The 21860-nt window shown below is 46.4% G+C and overlaps 1 protein-coding gene across 3 annotated transcripts in view; it reads right to left on the bottom strand.

Annotated features, from left to right (window-relative positions):
- The window catches only part of IRF2 (interferon regulatory factor 2), an 84808-nt gene extending 67312 nt beyond the window's left edge, over positions 1-17496 (bottom strand). The window contains exon 1 of one of the 3 annotated variants that reach the window (XM_006075120.4): positions 17306-17496. The gene's annotated coding sequence lies outside the window, so the exon portion shown is untranslated. Of the gene's footprint in view, positions 1-5927; positions 6034-16902; positions 16940-17305 lie in introns of those variants that run through there. The other 2 variants (XM_006075122.4, XM_006075121.4) reach the window with 2 other exon arrangements.
- Positions 17497-21860: the final 4364 nt, after the last annotated feature.

The following is a 21860-nucleotide window of genomic DNA, read 5'->3' as shown; positions in this document are numbered from 1 at the left end:
CAAGCACGCCTGATGGGAATCTCACCACTTACACCCTGTCACCTCTCCAAATCTTAGTTTCTTCATCTGTAAACAGAGATCTTAATAGCAACTCGGCAGAGCTGCTATGAGGAAGAAACAAATAAAGAGTAGCTTCTATTAGGAGGAAAAGTATGAGATGAGTGCCTTGGTCTCCCCTAAAACATCCCCCAAGAAATTCCGAAGAGCAGAGCCAGCACCCCACCTGATAGCAAAGTGGACACCCCAGAATTCCTCCCAAGGAGCAGGAGGGTCCCCAAGGTCCGTGTTTTGAAATGTGAGCACCCTCTGCACGTTGCACAGTGCTGGCCAGATGCCTCTTTCCAAACGTCTGATCACCTGGCTCGAAACTCTGCAGTGGCTGCACAATGACCAGTGAATAAAATCTGGACTCACCGGAACTCAGCCCCATCCCACCTTTCTGACTTCTTACCCGACTCATCCCTCCTACCATCTACAATCCACTGAAATTCACAGCTTCGTGTACTTGAAAACAGGCACAGCTCTGGGTGAAGTCTTTGCGAGCAGGAATTGTCTCTTACTCATCTTCCCTAAAGATCAGGTACGGTCCTTGGCACATGAATCATCATGTAGTAATTACAGATTGATAAGACAGTGGATGAACCCCTCCTGGAAAACCCACTGGGGCTGGGGATGGGGAGGAGAAAGCAGATGACATGAAATACATGTTGTGATGATGGAACTACAATATGAACAAGTAACAGATAAGTGGGAGGGGGCAGGGAAGATTGCTAAAGCATGCAACCCCAAAAAAGAAAACTTGTACTATTTTCATGCCATTTTTTGCAGGTGAACCAAGTTAAGTATGTTAGCAAACTTCTGAGTTACAGTTATTTAACATTTCATTCAAAACATAGAATCTTATGAACAGCTCTGTGGGGAATACAAAGCCAATCAGGACATGATCTTTGTCCTCAAAAAGGTTACATTATAAGGACAGAGGCAAGAACAGAAAACACCCAGCTCTAAAACTAGGCTTCCTAGAGAAACAAATCAAAGATGCCAAAGCTTCCCAGGATGAGCCTGAAGTTATAATACGCTCCTCCAGGCTTGAACTCATCAACACAACTGGTTCTTGGTTTCTTCTCTGCAGTGGACTCACCCTGGTCATTTCATCAACCTGACAATCATAGGACCCTGAGCTTTTCAGAAGGCATTTTGTGGGAGTTTTACTAGATTACGTCAAAGCTCAGAAGAGAGGGCTTCAAAGAAGAGGGGGCATCTGAAGTGGGAATCTCAGGCCTCAGGCGGAAAGGAAGGAAAAAACTTCCATACAAAGGGAGCACAGCAACAAAGGAAAGGACGGAAGCAGCTTACTGGCATGTTTGAACCATTAGTAATTCGGAGAAGCTATGCCCCAGGAAAAATGGGCGGATATGGGAGAGAAACAGCCGGAAGGCTCCCTGAGGCTGGCTGGCTAACAGAGGGACCTTTGTCCTTGCACCTTAACAAGGGTCCCTGCTGACTGGTGAGGGGAGACACCCTCACACACCCCGGGGCACACGCACATGTGGCTGAGGCACACGCAAACGTGGCTGAGGCGCACGCAAACGTGGCTGAGGTGTCTCCCACCTGCTGTCGGGGCCTCGCTCCTCATTAGAAAACACCCGTGGGCTCTGAGGTCCCACAGAGGAGTCTGTCTGGACAGGAAATGACAAATGGGAGAACTAGGTCAATCATTCCGAGTTAATTCATCCAAAGTTTTTTGAGTGCTGGGCATACACAAGTCGTTCTGCTGAGCCCTCCCACGACGGTCCTCCCAAATTTATAATCAGCTCAACACGGCAGTTGTTGATAATAAACCTGGAGCGTGATCTATTGAAATACAACACAGAAGTATCTTGGGCCTTTGAATAAGACCTTCAAACGTAAGCAAAGAGCCCAGCACATATCCAATAAATGCTATCACTGCGGCCGTTAACCAGTTACGGCCTCTGTCCTGTCACCTGGTTATGCTGGCGGGGAGGGACGGGGGTCGCGTGCAGATGGGAAGAAGTCCCACCGGGTGCACCCAGACCCACGGCTTCCTCCAGGCTTCCTCCAAACTGAGGCTTGCCCCTAAGGTTCCATGAGCCAGCCCTTCCAGGCTCTTCCATCGCGTCACTCGGATAACATGGCCAAGCGCACTGCGGATACGATGCCAACTGCAAGTCCCGCTGCTGAGATGAAGCCAGATCCAGTCACTCTTGGAACCGCTGGGACGCCTCACCCTAAACACTTCTGCTGTGCCAAGTTCTGGCTTGGGGGCACCTGGGCCATCATCTTGGTTCTCTAACTTGAGTTTCTCGTCTGTTTTAACAGCAGCAGTCTCTATCACCCCCTCACTTAAGTATTGTGAACCTAGTCATCATAACTTCTCTCTCACTAAAAGCCAAATCAAAACAAACAGAAGAAGATACAAAAAATATTTTTGTACCTTTGCATCACTTCCTCTTAGAAACGTACAAAAACATCTCCTAGACAGGCCTGGTTATTATCAAAACCAGAGTCTGGTCCTTCCTGCAGTGCCCGTGTCTCTATGAATGAAATGCATGCATCATTCTTAAACCTTCTTCTATCTTAAGCAAGGGAGGCTCACAGCTCTGACTTCCAACTGCTAAAGAGTCACCACCTATATCATCTAAAATGTAAGAGGTGGAGAGATGTTCCAAATCCCCAATAACCCTTCTCCCCAAAAATTTGCTCTACACTCAGAATAAAGCTTTTCCTTGCTAGTAAACACAGGAACACATGCACTGAAGAAAGTATTCGTGCCTACCAGGAATGATCCTTGACACTCCCTTGACCCGTCTGCTCCCATCAGACAAGAGAACTCTCCATCCACCAAGAGTGGAAGGAATTTCCAACCCTTCATGGTTTTGTTCTTACTGCTCTTTCAACCAAAGATGCCCTGAGCCCCCACAGGAAACTGGCTGAACCTGCCCTGTTCCTACAGTTGGTGGAAATGCATAGTGAAGCTCATTGCCCTGGTCAGATACAGCCCCTGCCAATTCCTTCTCATAGCCTTTGCTGTGGTGCTTCCATTAAGCACATCATTTATTCTTTTTGCTCCTACAGATGGTTATTTCCCTGCCTGTCTCTCTAACTAAACGATACGCTCCGTGAGAAGCTGGAATTGTCAATTTTGCATCTCTACACCAGCAGTCCAGAAACGTCTGTTGAAGGAATTAACTCTTTTGAAAGTTGTATTTAAAATATTTGTCTGCAGGAAGGAGTCTTCAACCTAACTTCAACATCATATTTGTTTTCCTAGCTACTTGAGGCTAGTTTTACGGACGTTTTTAAAAGTCTGGGCCCCAAGCCTGAAGGGAATACAGATTTTTGCAGCTATCTATCTGCTTCCCAATTATTTACAATTCACTCTGAGTTACAATCCATATACGATCTTGTCAGGCTACATTATTCAATAAAGACCAAATTCTCAAAAGGATTGAGTGAAGCAGAAAATTCGAGCAGAACACAAAAGTAAACCAACAATAAATTTGCTACTGTAAAGTTGACATTTCACTGAGTTTGTCGTCTACTATAGCTCTTATTAAGGACAAATACATGGTTTCTCATTCTGTCGATTATTCACAATAAATACACAAATGCTTTCATTCATTTTTCCCAGCAGACCTGTTATAACAGCCCTATGTTGCTTCATCTGCTCAAATGGTAGTTATCAAACCACTGTTGAGAGTATTATGTATAAATCTGCATGCCCCCGAATGTTATTCTGAGGCTGCTTTTACTCAGTTTTATCCAAAATACCTCAAAAGTACTGAACCCTAGGGTCTTTTTATGAGCCCCAAGTATTGAAGGTACTTATATGAGTCAGAGATGACCATATGAGTAGCTGATACAATTAATCCACTACCATATTCAAGCATTATGTTTTTTCTCTTACCAGAACTTTAGGATTCAAAATGTAACAGAAAAAAATTAACTCTTTACTACTGAGTTCAACAAAATGTACTAAGGACTTAATCCGGCCACGTGACCCTGGGCAGGCTGCTTGATTTCTCCAGCTGTAAACATGAAGTACTCTTAGTTGATTCCCCATTTCAGAGTCCACTCTGATATACTTCATTCAGTATAATTTAATTCTTCAATAGGTGCTTTATCAGCTCTACAACATCTCAAAATTTTTCAAATTCTGAAAAATTTTCACTGGTTTTATACTACATGTTATATACATAATGTAACAAGGGAGAATCGTTTGTGTTTTCAGACCATACTAGTATTTCAGACCATATCTTTTTGAGTTTTCAGACCAGACTTTGGAACCCATAAAATAATGACTTAATCCTACAACTCAACAACAACAAAAAGCAACCAGTTCAAAAACAGGCAAAGGACTGGAAGAAACATTTCTCTAAAGAGGATATACAAATGGCCAAGAAGCACGTGGGAAAATCCTCAACATCACCAGCCATTAGGGAAATGCAAATCAAAACCACAGAGACCATCAAACACCAATTAGGATGGCTATTACCAAAAAAATTCAAGGGAAGAAATTCTGGCTAAGATATGGAGAAACTGAAACCCTTGGGCATTACTGATGGGAATCTAAAGTGGTACAGGTGATATGGCAAACTTCTCAAACTTCTCAAAAAGTTAAACCTAGAATGACTGGACTCAAAAAGTTAAACCTAGAATGACCCACTGGACTGTAAGAATTGAAAGCAGGGACTCAAACAGATACTTCTTATAGCAGAGTTCACACCGGCATGACTCAACAACAGCCAGTGGTAATGACAACCCCGAGGGCCCATCGAGAGATGAATGGATCAACAAAGTGTGGGAATATTATTCAGTCTTTAAAAGGAAGGACATTCTAACACACGCTCCAATGTTGGATGAACATGAAAAACATCCTGCTGAGTGATGTAAGCCGGGCACAAAAGGACAGATACTGTCTGATGCCACCTATATGAAGTACCTAGAGACGGCAAGGAGAAGGGTGGCTGTCCATGCAGAGGGAGGTGGGTTTTTATTTAATGGGTACAGAGTTTCTGTTTCAGATGATGAAAGAAGGTTCTAGGGAAGGACAGTGCTGATAGTTGCAAACACTGTAAATGAATTTTATGCCCTTGGACTGTATACTTAAAGATGATTATAATAGGAAATTTTGTGTTATGTAACTTTTACCATAGTAAAAAAAAAAAAACAATGACCAGACATGCATTCATGAACTCACTGCTTGCTGTCACTGTTTCCATGAGCACTGTTGTGGACAACAGTCATACTTTACTTCCAGGTAAACTGAAGGTAATCTACTGACCACATATACACATGCACAAAAAAGGATGGATTTTCAAAATTAAATTGGATGTCATCTCAAGCCATGTGAGGTATGTGAGGAGCGAGGTTCTCCTGGCACAAACCTCCAGGGAGGGATTCCGAGCCGTGTTTCAGCAGCAGCACGGCCAGTTCCAGTCTGCCCTCAGAGGGGAGGGGAAGAAGAAAACGGAGATAACCATCATCAAGGCTCAGACACTTCATGGCAAAGGACACCAGACGATGGCGGGAGAAGCAAGGTGCCAAACCCAGGGAGGGAAAACGGTAGAGAAGCAGCCAGAACGATGAAACAAGACCTTGTTCTACGCCTGTGATAAGCTTTACTAAGAATCTGTCCCTTAGAAAATAAAACATACGTAGCTGGCCCCAAAACATGCCACGTCCACACTGTGGTCTCCCGGACAACCTGAGACGGTGCCGGGTGGCCCATGGAGGATGCAGACACCGCAAGTCACTTCTTTAACCTGAGGTCTCGGCCGCCCAGACCAAGGCTCCTCACTGCAGGGAACACACACCATCTGCCTGGCTCACTCAGTTCCAAGCTGAAGACTTCTCTACCTTTCTACACCTTCTCCCCACCCATGGAGTCAGCACTGAGTACACACCTGTAGACTAAACGGCAACTGGATGAATGATCAAAATTGTCCACTCCTTCGATTCAGGGTCCAGACCGACCCCATTGCCCAGACTGCAACCCGAATCGCACCTTGACTTTGAGAGAAAAAAAAAAGACGATGCATTCAAAGCACCTGTAAAAGAGGCAAATAAATAAACCCTCTCCTATAATATTTTAAACTCACCCTGACTTCCTGAATCACCAGGAGAGCCACACCCCAAAGGGGAAATAGTTCACCCACATTCCCTTCTGGGACCTTTGGACTTCGCTTCTATAACGGACAGAAGAAAGGGGTGCCATCCACATCGGTCCTCAGGGCCACCGAGAGCACCCCACGAACCCAGGGCATCCCCTGGGGCCACCAGCTTCTCACCTCATTTCTCTGTCCCCTCATCCCTGAGGACCTTGACATTCCAAGTCAGCTCAACAGTGCACACGAGTGAAGTTTTCCCATATGAACAAAATCCCAACATCCCCCCAAAGAGTCAATCAAGATTTACCTTCAGGATTATGATTTTAAAGTGAGATTATACTTTCCTGTTCTTCTGTCAGTTGCAAATCCCCAAACCTACTAGAATTCACTTAAAACTAATCTACAGTGTTTTCATTGGAAGAAAGCAATCAAGAAAGCTCTGACCCGCTGAGCAGCTGGGAATTTCTTTGCTGAAGGTTTGGTTTAGTCTTTATTTTTCTAGCTGCTGGCCCTGCTAACATGATTCAGTGAAGGTCGTATTTAATCTCACAGAGAAAAGCTACCTAAGCAGTTCTTAGGTAAGGCTTCAGGAAAAATAAATTTCCTGGGCTCTGTGGCTATGTCTGTTGCTTCTCCCCAACAATTACAGTCAGAGCGGACAAATGAAAGCAACTGTAAAGATACCAGGGCTTGACTTCAAAAGAACTTCCCTGCCTCTAAGTTATGGGCTGAAAGTTTGTTAATAACAAAGTTATTATTAATAACTAACCCACCAAGAAAGTAGCAGCTCCCAAATGTATACCTCTGGTTTCTCAGCAACTAGAGCTTATTTACATGTACCGGAAGGTATTACTATCAGCATTGGAACATAAATGTCAAAGGAACCGAGTGATAAGATTTCTGTAAAGGCCTCGGTCCAAAGGAGAAAACCAGACCATTTTTTCCACCTTCTGGATATTGAACTCCTTAATACAAAGTGATAACTGCTAACACAAAGTGACAAATCCCAGGGTTTCCGTGCTCCATACATACACCACTAGGTTTGTAACATAAGAGAGATCCGGCCCATCCATCTTGAGCTGGAATCCAGGCTTCGGAGTTAACCTTCGCTCTTGGGCTGAAAATCAAATCAACAAATATTTACCCAGTGCTTACTGCATATCAAGCACGGGTGGGGAATGCAAGGAAATACAACACGATCCCAGGTCTCAGAAAACCTGGTCGGGGAGGTGTTGCAAACGGGAAAATCCAGGGAATCGACGCTTTTCACAGCACTTCAAAAGGGTGGGAAATAGTCAAGGTGTTTGGGACTATGGCCAAAGGAATGGCACCCATGGTGTGTTGCTTCTGAAGAGATTCAGAGCATCTTATTATTTTAAGCTGATGAGAGGGGGTAGGGTTGGCGGGGGACCCACAGGGAGACGCAGTTATAACCAAATGAGTACTCTAACTCTGCTTGTATTTTTCCTGGTTTTTTTAGATTGAGTCGCTGTATTACAACGTTTCCCTATATTTCTCTTCACAACTTGCTTCATTTCCTAGTCCTACACCGTCCAATATGGTAGCCACCAGCCATATGGCCGCTGCCCGCTGCACGCTTGAAACGTGACCAGACTGAATTAAGATGTACTGAAGGTATAAAAGATACAGTGGATTTTGCAGAGGCAGCATGAAAAAAAAGTAAGTAAATGATCTCATTAATAGTTTTATGTTAATTACATGTTGAAAGGATAATATTCTGGACACACTGGACTACATAAGAGAGCATTAAAATTAACTTCACCTGCTTCTTTTGGGGCTTCCCAGGTGGATCAGTGATAAAGAACCTGCCTGAAAATGCAGAAGATGCAGGAGACACGGGTTTAATCCTTGGATTGGGACGATCCCCTGGAGGAGGAAATGACAACCCACTCCAGTATTATTGCTGGGAAAATTCCACGGCCAGGGAAGCCTGGTGGGCTGTAGTTCATGGGGTCCCAAAGAGTCGGATATGACTGAGTGTCTGAGCATGCGCTTCTTTTTACTTTTCTAATGTGGCTGCTAGAACATTAAAAATTACACATGTGGCTCACATTCTATTTGTATTGGACAGTGTTGTCATAATCAATATTCTTTTTTCTCAGCTGTGCTTTGGCATTCTGCCTCTAAACTCCTAATGGTTACACCCAACCCCAGTTTCATAACACATCCAGAAAAACCTCTCCCATGTCTACAAAGGAATCAAAACTATTCTAAAAATTTTTTCCAGACACAAATTCCAGATTTGGAGGCTTCTTCAGTTATGGAAAGTCCGAAAGTCTCAACCACACTCCGATTGAGACAGAGTCTCAATCCCATTTAGAGTCTCCCCATGGACAATCCCATGGGGATGTGTCAAGTTTGCTATGTGGGGAAAATAAAACCTCCAGGATTTCAGGGCTCCTGTGAAACAGCCAAGCCACCTGTGATACAGGAACCAACAAGGTACAAAGACAGTGTATATAAGACAGGGCAGGTTGCATTCACTTCCCCTCGAAACGTTTTATTCTTCACCTACCACAGGAATTGGCTCTGGAGCCATTTGTCTAAACTAACTGCTCTGCTCCAGAAGGATAATCAAACTTCTCTAATCTTCTTCTCAAGAGGGCCAAATGGTTACAGCCTTGACTAGGTTCCTGGGTGAAGTTTGCGGGGTCTCAGGAGGCCCTACCTCTCTAAGCATGTACATTTCAAAAGGGGCAAAGCCATGACCTCACGGATACCTGTAGTTGGTAAGAGCCTTACGTTCCAAAAGGTGAGGATGTTTACTCAGAAGAGGAAAGGTGCAAAGGGATCAATCCCTGGGTCAGGAAGTTTCCGTGCAATAGGAAACGGCAACCCCCTCCAGTTATCCTTGCCTGGGAAATGCCATGGACAGGGAAGCCTGGCAGGCTACAATCCATGGGGTCGCAAAGAGTCAGACATGACTGAGTGACTGAGCATGCACACAATCTCTCTCTCTACCCACCCGCCTCCCCCCCACCCCAGACCATTGGCAGCGGAGAGGGATGGTCGTTCTGATGTCATCTATGGAAGGTAATCCACACCCAGGTTCCATCCGTTTTCAATGGTATCACTTCAAGGTCTAGGTATGGGAGGCCAACACTGTAGCATCTCTCTGGCTGCTGACCTGGTTGTAAAGATCAAGAAAGAACTCTCGCCTCCTACCCCCGTCAGGTGCTTCTGTCACATACACAGAAGACGTATCTGTGAAGCGGGTAACATCTCAGACCCTCCACAGTTGCTGATAAAACAATGCGTCCCAACCTCCCAAAGGAACCATCAATCTCGGTATCTTGAAGCCTTAAGAGCTGAATCAGGACAAGGGCATATCTAGGCACTCACTGGCTGGGAAAGCTCTGATTCTAGAGCCTGGCTCTGTACATCAAGGCAGAGAGGGGCTGGGAATGGCCAAGCTCATGAACAACACCCTCCTTAGCAACATCCGATTTACTTGTCCTCATCCACATTTACCAGAGGTGAGGTTTGAGGGGACACTTCAGAGTCGTCTTGAGTATATTTTTCTGGTTCTAAGAGTAATTGTGTTGTTGTATTAAATTTGGGGGAGAAAGCCAAACATCTATAAGCACATCATCCAAATGTTTCCTTCCAGTTTTTTTTTAATGATGTATATACACACACGTTTTAAAAATAAAATTAAGGTCACAGTCGAAAATCCTCTTTTTCTCCATTCAACATACACCCCAAATACCTTCCCATCATTAAATGCAAAAGCATGAATTTTATCAGCTATCTGTACTCAGGGCCTGGTGCACTGTAACGCATTTAAATGTACTCCTATTGTTGGGGATTTAGGGTGTTTCCGAGTTCTCACTACAACAGAAGTGAACAGTAAACATCCCTGTACGTAAATCTTTGTTCTGCTTCTGGTTACTTCACATCTGTAGGTTCCTAGAAGTGGGATTACTGGAACAGAGAGTTCAACATTTTTAAGACATTAAGTGTACACCGCCTAACTGTATTCCAGAAAGTTTATTTCAAAGTACAGTACCCCAGCTACAGTACCAAGTGCTTAGTTTCCAAACTACAGTGACCGCAATACCAGCAATGGTATCATAGCTCAGTCTTAACCCTGTGCCGATTCTCTTTCCTGGACTCCCTACTTAGCTCCTACAACCTGGCAAAAATAAAAGAGCAGCAAGGAAGACGAGCATGGGGGAGGGGACAGCTTAAGGGCTATGAGAGTATTGCTGATCCATTTCATCACCATGCATCTTCTTCGAGGCGGCTGTGGTTGCCTCTAAAGGTAACTGAGTTTGAGTCTTAAGGCCTCAGGTCAGGCCACCAATTCCTCCATCCTCTCTGGCTCCAATACCACCTCTGACGTGGTTTCAACCATGCCCAAAGGGTGACCACTCAGAGCCTCCTGTTTACTTGTCTAAAGTTGGCCGTGCCTAGTAATTTGATCCCCCAGAAAAAAAAAAAAAAAAGGCCAATCTCCAAAGCTAGAAGTGGAGGGTCCTCTAGCATTTCAACTTGTTCTGCATTTACTATCAATTAACTACCAGCTTGTCTCTTTACTTGCAAACCGTCTCAATGACATTTGTGGCAGACACAAAGTCTACCTGTCTGACTCCCTTTTCACTCTCTCTCACTCAGCAATTCAAGAGGCAATATTCTACTCCACACCTTCGTCTCTTTTCTCATCACCTCATTCCCTCAACTGTCACGTTCCCCACTCACACTCTACCACCCCCCACACCCACTGACACCCTCATCAGGTGCCAGGACGCTCTCCTCCACCACTGTCCTTGTTCTCATCACCTTCAATCATTTTAGGGTAAGGAGCACAGGAAAAGCTCTTCAAAAGTAACACGTTAGATATGACTTGAAACATGTATGTAGCTTCTCCTCACTCAAAACATCAACCTCATGTCAGGGGAAAGTCCGCTGGATTCTAAGCTCATGGGGCCAGGAGCGCATCTTCTATCTAGAAGGTATATTTCTTTGGCTCCTACAAAAACCTGACATCTGCAAGCTCAAAAAGAATAGATGAAATGAGAAGCTCGTCTTTCCTTTGATCACTTTAGGTGTGTATCAAATGCTCTTACAGACAGCAACAGATTGCTAAGGATGCTGGAAAAGAAATTATTCATGAAACTGACAGAGCAACTGGTTAACTCTCAAAAATGCTTAATCAAAACTGGACCAGCTTTCATCACGCAGAACTCTAAAGCAAGGTATTTTGTTGAACTAAATTGGCCTTGCCCCCAAGATAAAAATGCTTAGCACCAGAAAGAACAGCACAGCCTTTTCGTCTCATAAGTGTGGGGCTACAAGGTGTGCACACAGGGCATGGGACATACGGAGCCGTTTTTTGCTTGACTTGTGTTCTTTCCTACTTATTAAAGCTGAATACTAAACCGATAAAGGGGAATATAAGCCAAAACAGAAACAAACAACAAACAAACCCATGACTCTGTGACCTTCCTAGAGAGAGACAGACTCATGAAACACAATCCTCCTCCGCTTGTTCAGAGCAGAAAATTCAAAATGTCACAACTGTGCTACAGATCCCATTTCTGTATGACAAGCAAGGTCAATGTGGGCAGAGTCAGTGCGGAAGGGACCACAGAGTACCTATTCAAAGAGCTGCCTAAAAGGTGGATAACAAGTTCTATCTGCTTGCTGTCCTGCATAGCCTGTCCTGGGAGCCAATGAAAAAAAAAAAAAAATGAAGAGGTTCGGCCCTGAGAAGAGACCCTTGATTCAGTGGTTCTCTGCCTTTGCTCTGGCCCACATACCTGAAGGATAGGGATCCAGGACACCCTGGTCAATGTCAGAGGGTTACTCGGGGGTGGGGGAAGGGATTCTCAAAAAGGGAGAGACAAGGAGAGGAAAGGGCTTCAGTCTCAAATCTGAAGGTCTGGGTGGTTTCTAAAAGCCTCTTCCTCTCCATGATTCTGATACACATAAGTCCCATCCCTCAAAGATGATAGAACCAAAGATGATAGAACCCCATTTTACAGAAGGGAAAACTAAGGTCCAGAAAGAAGAAGTGAGTGGAGAGTTAACAAAAGAGCTGAAAGTCAACTCCAGGCCTCTGGGCTCTTTGAGTCCATGCACCTTCCACTATCCCGGGCCTTGGACATGTTGGCTGTCAACAGATATTTAATAAGCAAATGAAATCAAGACCCAACGTCTGCATTCATTTAACAAAATAATCCCCTCGGTTACTGCAATGGTTCATATCCTGGGGTTCCTGGACCCCCAGCAGAACTCCAAGTTACTGATGGGGGGCAAAGGAAGATAGCAGCTGGTTTCAGAACCTCAGAAGGTCCAACAGGACTAACAGTGTACCTAAGGAATGGCTGCCCAAGCTGCCTCCAACATCGAGTTTCTCTGCTTCAGGCTGGAACTGGATCATCTAGATTTGCTGATGCTGGTTCTCAGGTCAACCGTGATTTCTAACTGCAGTGTGTTTCTGAGGAATAAAAACAGGCCCATAAAGTCTTCCTAACTAAACACAATCTGTTTCAGAGGCTGTTTGTCAAAAGATGGAGCTGTTAAGATGAGAAATCATTTTAAAAGCATCTTTGGAGGAAAAACCGCTGGTGACTATGGGTCTTCTGGAGGGGTCACCACCCGGCCTCAGGCACCTGCAGGCTTCATTTCCTGCCTGTGTACTGCCTTTGGTATTTTATATAAAATATTGGCTTTGGGTTTAAATCTGGATCCTATAGATAACTTACCATTCTTTGCTGGAAAAAAAAAAATCAAGATTTAATCAAATCTCATCACTCCCTTTCTCACCAGCCACCCCCACTATGAGGGCCACTGCTTGACCCTGCCTTGGGCATAAATTATAGCCAAATATTGATCACACTCAGGCCAAAAGTAGGGCACAAATAGGGTGAACAGGGACAGAGGCCCTAACTTCCAACCCCTGTGCTCAAAGGAACATGTGTCCCACACAGACCAAAAGAAGAACTGGCTTTATTGCTAAGAATAACGGACATTTCCCAGCAATTTATGTTATTTATATATACTCCTTTAATTATTTTATATCTATTATAAACATATACTATCTATTACATTTATTTTCACATATGCTGTCACATATCATTTTCACATAGATAGTGTTAGGTACATAGTAAGCATCCAATAAGTGCAAGTTAACTGACTCGCTTTAAGGATGGCATAGTGGGACTCCCCTAGTGGAGCAGTGGTTAGGACTCTGAGCTTCCACTGCAGGGGGTTCGGTTTCCATCCCTGGTTGGGAAACTATGATCCCACATGCCCCATGGTATGGCCAAAAATAATAATAATAAAGATGTTATAGCAAAAAGTAAAATCAGTTAAGAGCATATCCGTAATAACAGATAATGAAGAGTCTTCAGCAACAAGGAAGAAAATTCACACTAAAACACGAGCTTGGAAAGGATTTTTCTTGATATAAGGAGGGAAAATACACTGGTCCAATCATTTTTATTTCCATATCATTTGGTCTCCATGACACCATCTAACTTTTGACAGAAAAAAACTTACTAACAATATCAGATGTCTTAAAGATTTTAATGCTCTATATAAAATAGTTATTCTGTATTTAATTCCTTACCATTCTCTATATTCTCTCAGAACAAGTAAAATCACTTCTTGCTGAAAATTCTCTAAAAGAAAGTCAGTGTTTAATCCACAGTCATGATTCCCTGACTTTTAAAGTTAAGAATACATGTGTGGTTAGTCGGTCAGTCCCACAGGACTCTTTGCAACTCCATGGACTGTAGCCCCCCAGGCTCCTCTGTCCAGGGGATTGTCCAGGCAAGAATACTGGAGTGGGAAGTTAAGAAGAACCTGATAGAATTCTGAAGGTGAATGCCTTACGCATTTGTAGACTGCTGTAACTTACGCAACCTTCTTTCAAAACAGTATCTCATTTGTTCCCAAAAGCAACCTTATCAGATATTCAGTTACATTTGACTATCACCTTTCATAGAACTCACCCCTAAAGGTAATTACTGTATTTATTTTTTGGCTAGGTATTGTCAGCTCACCCACTAGAATGCAATTTCCCCAAAAGGTAAAGAAACTCCCTTCCTGATCTCAGTCAAACCCCCAGAACCCAGCACTGTGTCGGGGGCATAGTGAATGTTGAATACTTATTATGAATACTTATTAAATGAATAAAGTCCCTTATCTGCGTTAAGCCTTTTTCTGGCATGAAGCACATAACAGAACCATGTCCCAGATATCCCATTTAGAGTTCACTGGTCTGTTCACTATCAAAAGGAAAGTTTCATCAAAGTGCTCTAAAAACAACGAAGCTTATATGTCATGACACCAAGAATAAAAGAACAGTGTCCTTAGAGACATGAGAAAATTGATGCAGATCAAACTCCCCAATGTTAAATGCCCAAAGTTTTAAAGTTTCCACTACTAAGTTCAAACATCTTGAACTAGCTTTGGTATACTGAATATTTGCCTAATAAAGTATACGGGAAAGCAGAGGAAGAGAGAGACTGGGTCATGGTTCATGGAGCTGTCAGGACTTTGGTTCACCATAATCCGTCTCCAATTTAGTCACAAACCCTTACTTTGGATTATCATGACACTTTAACAGGTAAGTCTGAAGTGTGCAGAATTATCTCTAACTTTTGAAGGACAAAAGAAAAAAAAAAAACCAACTCATTGAGAATGAAAAATGTAGATGTTTAATATTAAGAAGCAGTTACAAATCAGAATAGACAAGAACTTGGATCCAGGAGGCCAAAATCGAACTTCTTAACACAACAGGCTGTTATAAATTATAACCATTCACTAATTATAGTGAAATTCTGGACTTTGCCCCATCGATCAATACATTTTTCAAGGTATTAAAAAATACCAAATGAAGTCCTCAATATTCCATCTACTGAAGTTTCCTTAGAAAACACAAGTTTTTCCAGGATTTTGTCCTTTCCCTCTCCGAAAAAGGAGTGATAGGGGTGGGGAGAGAAAATCCTGAGTGCGGGTGCATGAAGGTAAATAGGGGTCACCTTCCAGGTCGTGGCAAGGAGCTTGCATCTGCCTAACGTCAAGACCATCTACCTTCCCTTCCAGATTGTCACCAGGCCCTTCTCTGTACCTGCCCTTAAGCTCCAAAAAGCAAAGCGCACGCTGCTGAGTCCTCAATGTTATCTGCAGTCGGTCTGAAAACTCATAAACGAATGCAGGCTTGACAGCAACCTTGGTGATTCCTGAAAATCCACAACAGGAAATGTAACTCTCCTCCACCCTCCCTTGCCATTCATCAAAAGCAGACCGAGTCACAGCGACGGGGAGGCCGGTGGCAGAGGGAAGATGCCAGCACTCTTCTGAATAGAGGACCAGGCGCATTACTGTTGCCCACACTGGAGGGAGGAGGCAGGAGAGGGAGGAAGCGGGGAAAATGTCCCCAAGTTCCAAACACTATCCTTTAGTGGCAAAGACGACCGAAAACCACGCCGCCAGTACGTGGCCACCTCCACTGCCAGTGCCAAGGGTCACATTTACAGCGATGACCAGGGGTCCCGCCGACACCGGCTGACCTCGGCGCCTCGCCAGGTGCCCGGAAGGCTGTTTATGCGCCCGGTTCAGGCTGCCTGCCTCCTTCCCGCTTCTTCCCCTCTGAAGGGGTAAAGGGGGTGAGGGCGCAGCCCCACGCAGCCACACCTGGGGCCCAAACTGAGATGCCGGTGCGTCCTGGGGGTGGGGGGGTGGGGGGAAGTGAGCTGCGTCCTGAAACCCTTCCAACTTGCAAAAGGCTGCCCGAGCCCTCTCAGAGCTGGCTCCCTGGCACCGCGAGCGGCCGGGCGCCACGATGGGCCGCGGCGGGCATCGCTTGGTGGGCGAGCCCGGTCCGCGAGGCGGAAAGGAAGTGGCGGCCACGGCTTTGCACCAACCACGTTCGGCCGGCTGGCGAATGCCACTCTGCGCCCCGAGCGGGGTCGGAGGGCGCGGGGCGGGCACTCGCGTCCCCACCCCGCCGCCGCCCGCGCCCCGGAACCCCCAGGGGACGCCGGCACCCCCAGCCCCGGGCCTGCCAGCGGGGCGCCGCTCGGTCCCCAGAGGCTCCCCGCCCCCACCTTGCCCGCTCCGTAGCCGAGGCGGGTCAGGCCGAGCGCGCGAGGCCGCCCCGGGGGGCGCCCGCGGGGACCCGGAGGCGCCCGGCGCTAGGCCGCGGCCCGGACCGCTGACCCCTCCCGGGACTCGCCGCCCGAGCCCCCCCACCCCCAGCCCCGCGAGGGGACAAGTGCAGCGACAAAGCCCCAGGGCCAGGCCAGGCGCTGGCCGGCGGGAAGGAGGACGCCGCGTCCCTCCCGGGCGGTGGCGGCAGCGGCCCAGCCCCCAGGAAGCCGGGCGCGCCGGCCAGGCCCCGCGCGCAGCCCCGATCGCAGCCCGCCCGCCCGGCCCCCGGCCGCTGGCACCCGATGCCCGCGACCCTTCCCCGAGCCCCGAGGGTGGGCGAGCCCCGGGGACCGCCCCCGGCGCCCCATCAAGTTTCCTTCGGCCGCGGCGGGAGGCGCCTCTCCCGGCCCGGGCGCGGGGCGCAGGCTGCGGGCGGACGGCGGGTTCCTGCCTATTTACGCCAGAGGCTGCCTGGAGAGAGGCGCCGCCGCCGGGCGAAGAGAACGACCCGCTCCCGTCCTTCGGATCCGGTGGCGCCGGCATCTGTAAACACACACACACACACACACGCACACACATGCACGCGATCATGTTGTTTTTAAAAGGAGGCCCGACTCCAGCGGACCTGCTCCCCCACAAACACCACCTGGGGCGCAGGATCGCACAGAGCAGGTCTGTGTCCATGGAGCCAGCTCTCCGCATCTGCAAATCCAAAAGTGAAATTAAACCTCCACCAACCTCCTCCTCCTCCTCCTCCTCCTCCTTGCAGCCTCAGCAGCAGCAGCAGCAGCAGCAGCAGCAACCGAACCTGCTTCCCCTAAAACCAGATGATCCATAACAGCGCCGACTGTTCCTCCAAAAATCAGTATTAATATTTATGAACCTCAGCATTTTCCGTCTGCAAAACATCGTGTCAAACCATCAGGACGCGCGCGCACGCACACACACACACACACACACACACATACACACATCCCCTCCAGTCCTAAACATGCCCTCGAGAAAAACACACACGCACAGTCCCGACTATTATTTGAAAAAAATGTTACCTCTCAGTGTGCTTTTTTCACGCTACCAATACAATTCCGCAAGGCTTAAGTGTTGCTAGGGTGTGTGAAATGGAAATGAAAGCCCGTCAGTTGAATAATCGCAGGAGCAAAACTAAAAGTTACTCCCCGGCTTGCCTGAGAACAGTCCAGATCGAAAGCAAAACAAGGAGAGGAAACTGCGAAGCGCCGAGGCTGGAAATCCCCCCGCCCCCCGCCCTCCCGGAGCCTGGCTCGCTCCCGCCCGCCCTCCGCGCTCCCCCCGCCTCCTCCCCCCTCCCGCCCCCCCCCGCTCCGCCCTCCTCCCTCCGCCCTTCCTCCCCAGTGTTTGTTTCAAGCTTGTGCAACCGGGAGGTGCAGGCGGGGGGAGGCCGCGAGCCGCCCGGCCGGGAGGTGCGGAAGTTCGCCGCCGCCGCCGTTCATTGGCGGGCAGCGCAGCTTTCATCATTTCTCAGAAAAGTCAATTTCATTTTCACTTCCCCACGTCGCGGCCGCGGGAGCAACAAGCGGCTGCTCGTGAGTGTGCTGCCCGCGCACCCGGGCGTTCAAACCACTCGAGCCGGGGGGTCCGGGGGCGGGGGGCTCCGGGGGCGCCAGCTTGGGCTCCAGGCGTCAGCTGGTTGGCGGCAGGCGGGGAAAGCAGGTACCCTACCGACTCCCCATCCTAAAGGGCTATCCGAAGGTCGGGAAGGAGGGAGGAGGCTGGCGGCTCGTGGAAGCAACGCTCTTGCCATCCCGTCGGTGGGGCAGGTGTTTACAGCCTGTTTTCCGAGTGAGTAAAACTTCACTTTGCAACACTGCCCACTTCCAAAGAACACAGAGCAATGAACTGACAAGACAGCATTACTTAGATACTAGTGGACTACCTGGGCCAAGCAGCGCGGCCTTAACCTTATTTAAACCCTTATCAGTAGCTGAGGGTGTAACCATTTGAGGGGCTGCTGTCGTCTGGGACCCTGTCTGGGGGCGATAAGAAAGGCCCTCCCCTAGAAGTTCCCTGCCTGCAGCTAAAATGGGCAAGGGTAAGAGCGGATTTTCCTGAAAGATGTCTCACTGTGGCTGGACCAGGAGACAAGTTTATACTGGAGTATTTCCAGCCAGGTTCTAATTTGGCCTCTTTAACTTACTACCTGGCATTCCCCAGTCAAGTTGCTTAACCTAAGGCCTCAGTCTTCAATGCCCTGAAATGGGGATGATTTAGAGAATGCAAGAATACAGGTGCTACACCAGTTCCCTTCAAAGGGTGGTAGCTCAGACTAACACAGTTCACTTGGGACCTGTCGCTTTGGGGTCCCTTGGTTTAAAATATAGATTCTGACCTCGTTATACCTGTTCCTTCCCCCACATGCCTTTTCATTGGCCTTCTCCCAAATATCTCTCCCCTCACACAGGAAGTCCGTTTCTAGGAGGCCATAGCTACATGTGTGTAAACACTTAACCTAAAAACATAGCTCCAGCAGTCCTCTTTCACAGAAGTGAAAGAGGACTTTTTCACTTGAGCTTTACAGCCGGGTAAAAGTATCTAAGCATGCACGTGTGGTGAGGAGAGGGGCGGGTTTAGGATTCTGCTTTGTGGCTGTGGTCCCAGAAATAGATCTGCCATACTCTGTTACTTTTTATCCCCTCTGATAGAATACTATTTGCTACAGCCACTCACTTTCTTATTTCATAAAGCAATGACTGTGATAGATGATTAGAGTAACTATATACAAACTCTGCAGAATTTTTGTCAGTCTTTACCCACCCCGTGGACCCAAGTAAGAAACCCTGTGGTCCTTAATGTTTTCCTTCCTCCCAACACACCACCCATCACATGGACCTGTTGATACTGATCCCAAATATCTCTGACCTCACCCCCTCTCCCACCCCTCTGCATAGCCTTCACTGAGTTATGGCAGTAGCCTGGGGACTAGGCTTCTGGCTCGAACTCGAACTCATCTGGGTTAACATCCAGGTTAAGCAGAAAATCAACTTCAGGTGAAGCACAATTCCAGTCCTAACCCCACCCCTCAAAAATTTCTCCACGGCCCTCAGAATAAAGTCCATATTATTTTCAAGACATAAAAAGCCCATTATAATCTAACATTAGACCTCTTTTCCAGCCTCATCTCCTGCTACTGTGCCCCACACCACTCACTCCCTTGTCAAACCAGCTTCCATTCCTTTTTGTAAAACAACAGAGCCATCCTCTTGTTCGGCGTTTTATCCTCTGTGTAGTGCCCAGCACAGAGGCGCTCAACTACTTAGGAACTAATAGTTGTTTGCCCTTGGTTCTCGAAAATATTGTAGACTTTATCAGAGTATTTTTAATAGAAATGTAATTGATATTTGTTGTGCAGAATACAGAAAAGTTGGAGGAAGACTATGGCACCTGCAATTTTACCAATAAGGAATAGACCTGAAGATATTTTCATGTATGTCCTGTTAGTAATTTTTGTAAAGAACATTTCTGTTCAGCATCTCTGCATCATTTAATAATCGCCATAATACGGCCTGATGCTATGTGACATCCTTCTGTCCTGTTATATTGCTTTGCTGGTTCCTCCTCTGCTGCCAGCCCCCTAAATTATGTGTGCTGAGACAGTCTAGCCTCGCCCCTCCTGTTCTCTCATTCTACATGCTTTTTCTTGGAGTGCTCTCGCCTACACCCAAAGCTTTAGATATCACTATCTGGTGATAACTCCAAAATCCATACCTTCTGAGCTCTGGGTGCATTTACCTTCTAGATGTTCCTTGGGTACAAGAAATTATTTATGTCCCAACTAAACTCACAACATTCTCCCCAACCACCTTGTATTTGTTACTTCATTAACCAGCCAGGAAACAGGGAAGCATCACCAACTCCCATCTTTCCTGAGTTCATGGAACTTCCTGGGACCTGGGTAGCATTTCTAATTTCCAGGCCCATGAAATTAAAAGACGGTTATTCCTTGGAAGAAAAGTTACGACCAACCTACATAGCATATTGAAGAGCAGAGACATTACTTTGCCAACAAAGGTCCGTCTAGTCAAGGCTATGGTTTTTCCAATGGTCATGTATGGATGTGAGAGTTGGACCGTGAAGAAAGCTGAGCACCGAAGAATTGATGCTTTTGAACTGTGGTGTTGGAGAAGACTCTTGAGAGTCCCTTGGACTGCAAGGAGATCCAACCAGTCCATTCTGAAGGAAATCAGCCCTGAATGTTCATTGGAAGGAATGATGCTAAAGCTGAAACCCCAGTACTTTGGCCACCTCATGCAAAGAGTTGACTCATTGGAAAAGACTCTGATGCTGGGAGGGTTGGGGGCAGGAGGAGAAGGGGACGACAGAGGATGAGATGACTGGATGGCATCACTGACTTGATGGACGTGAGTTTGAGTGAACTCCGGGAGTCGGTGATGGACAGGGAGGCCTGGCGTGCTGCGATTCATGGGGTCGCAAAGAGTTGGACACGACTGAGCGACTGAACTGAACTGAAGATCGTCTGGATGCATCAGGACTCATTTCAAGGGCGTCGAGAAAGGACAATGATAACTTGGCCATACAGCAATCGATCTTTCCATGAATGAAACTTAAAGATACAGTCAAGGTTAACCTTTCTCAAATGGGTTAATTTATTTGTTCTAATAAATGAGACTAATTTGATAAAATAATCATTTAAGTAACGAACATTTATTGAGTGCCCAAGAACTCTTCTTGTGAACATAACAAATGAAAATCTCTGCCATCCAAGAAGTTTTGTTACAGTCTAGTAAATTGGAATGTTAATTTCCATTGTATCATCCTAGTAATGGCCCTGACATCACCTCCAGCTATTATCACAGTCTTTAGAACTGGACGTTAAAGTTACAACTATAGGCTATGATGGCATGCTAACTAGAGGGCTAAGTACTTAGAGCTGTGATTAAATCAGCACCCCCCCATAACTCTGTCAGTTGATCCCCTAATTTTTCCCACAGTATCCCTAGTACCACTTTTGTCCTGGCCCCCAAGACTCTTTTGCATGCTGATAGAATTCAGCAGAGGTTATAAACTCATGGAAAATGAGTGTTCTGCACTTGCCAGAGCAGTTGCCCAATACAAAGCCGTAGATTATAGTTCTGCACTGCAAAGAATATCATTGTGAATTCCATGTTGAATAAACAATACAGCCATGGTAGATTTTAGTTGAAACAGTAGAACTGCAAAGATGTTGAAAAAGCCATCTGAGTTCAAGGATCATAGGCATTAAATTGGAGAAGTTCTTGACTACTGTATTACCTCATGTAGTGGATTTTTTTCCATTTTACTAGAAACTCTGAAATGAGGTTCATTTGTTGCAATTATTCTCTGAAAATCATGAATTTCAATTGAGTAATATATTGCCCAATCCTTAGTAATAAATATTAATTTTGTCCTGTTCCTCTGGTGAAATAAGGGAAGAAATACTCTTTAAATGTGCCAGGATGTGTGTGTGTGTGGTGGGGGGTGGGCTGGTACAGGGAGGGAGATAGAGATGAGTTTCTGTTGTCCAAAAGCAAAGCTTTCAGCTTCAAAAACTTCGTAATTTTTTTTCTATCATTTCTCTGTCCTATCCCA

Source organism: Bubalus bubalis, chromosome 1 (assembly GCF_019923935.1).
Source record: "Bubalus bubalis isolate 160015118507 breed Murrah chromosome 1, NDDB_SH_1, whole genome shotgun sequence".
In the NCBI taxonomy this organism is placed as follows: Eukaryota; Metazoa; Chordata; class Mammalia; order Artiodactyla; family Bovidae; genus Bubalus; species Bubalus bubalis.
Note: the sequence above shows the minus strand (reverse complement) of the source record. Positions and strands in the feature narration are given on the sequence as shown.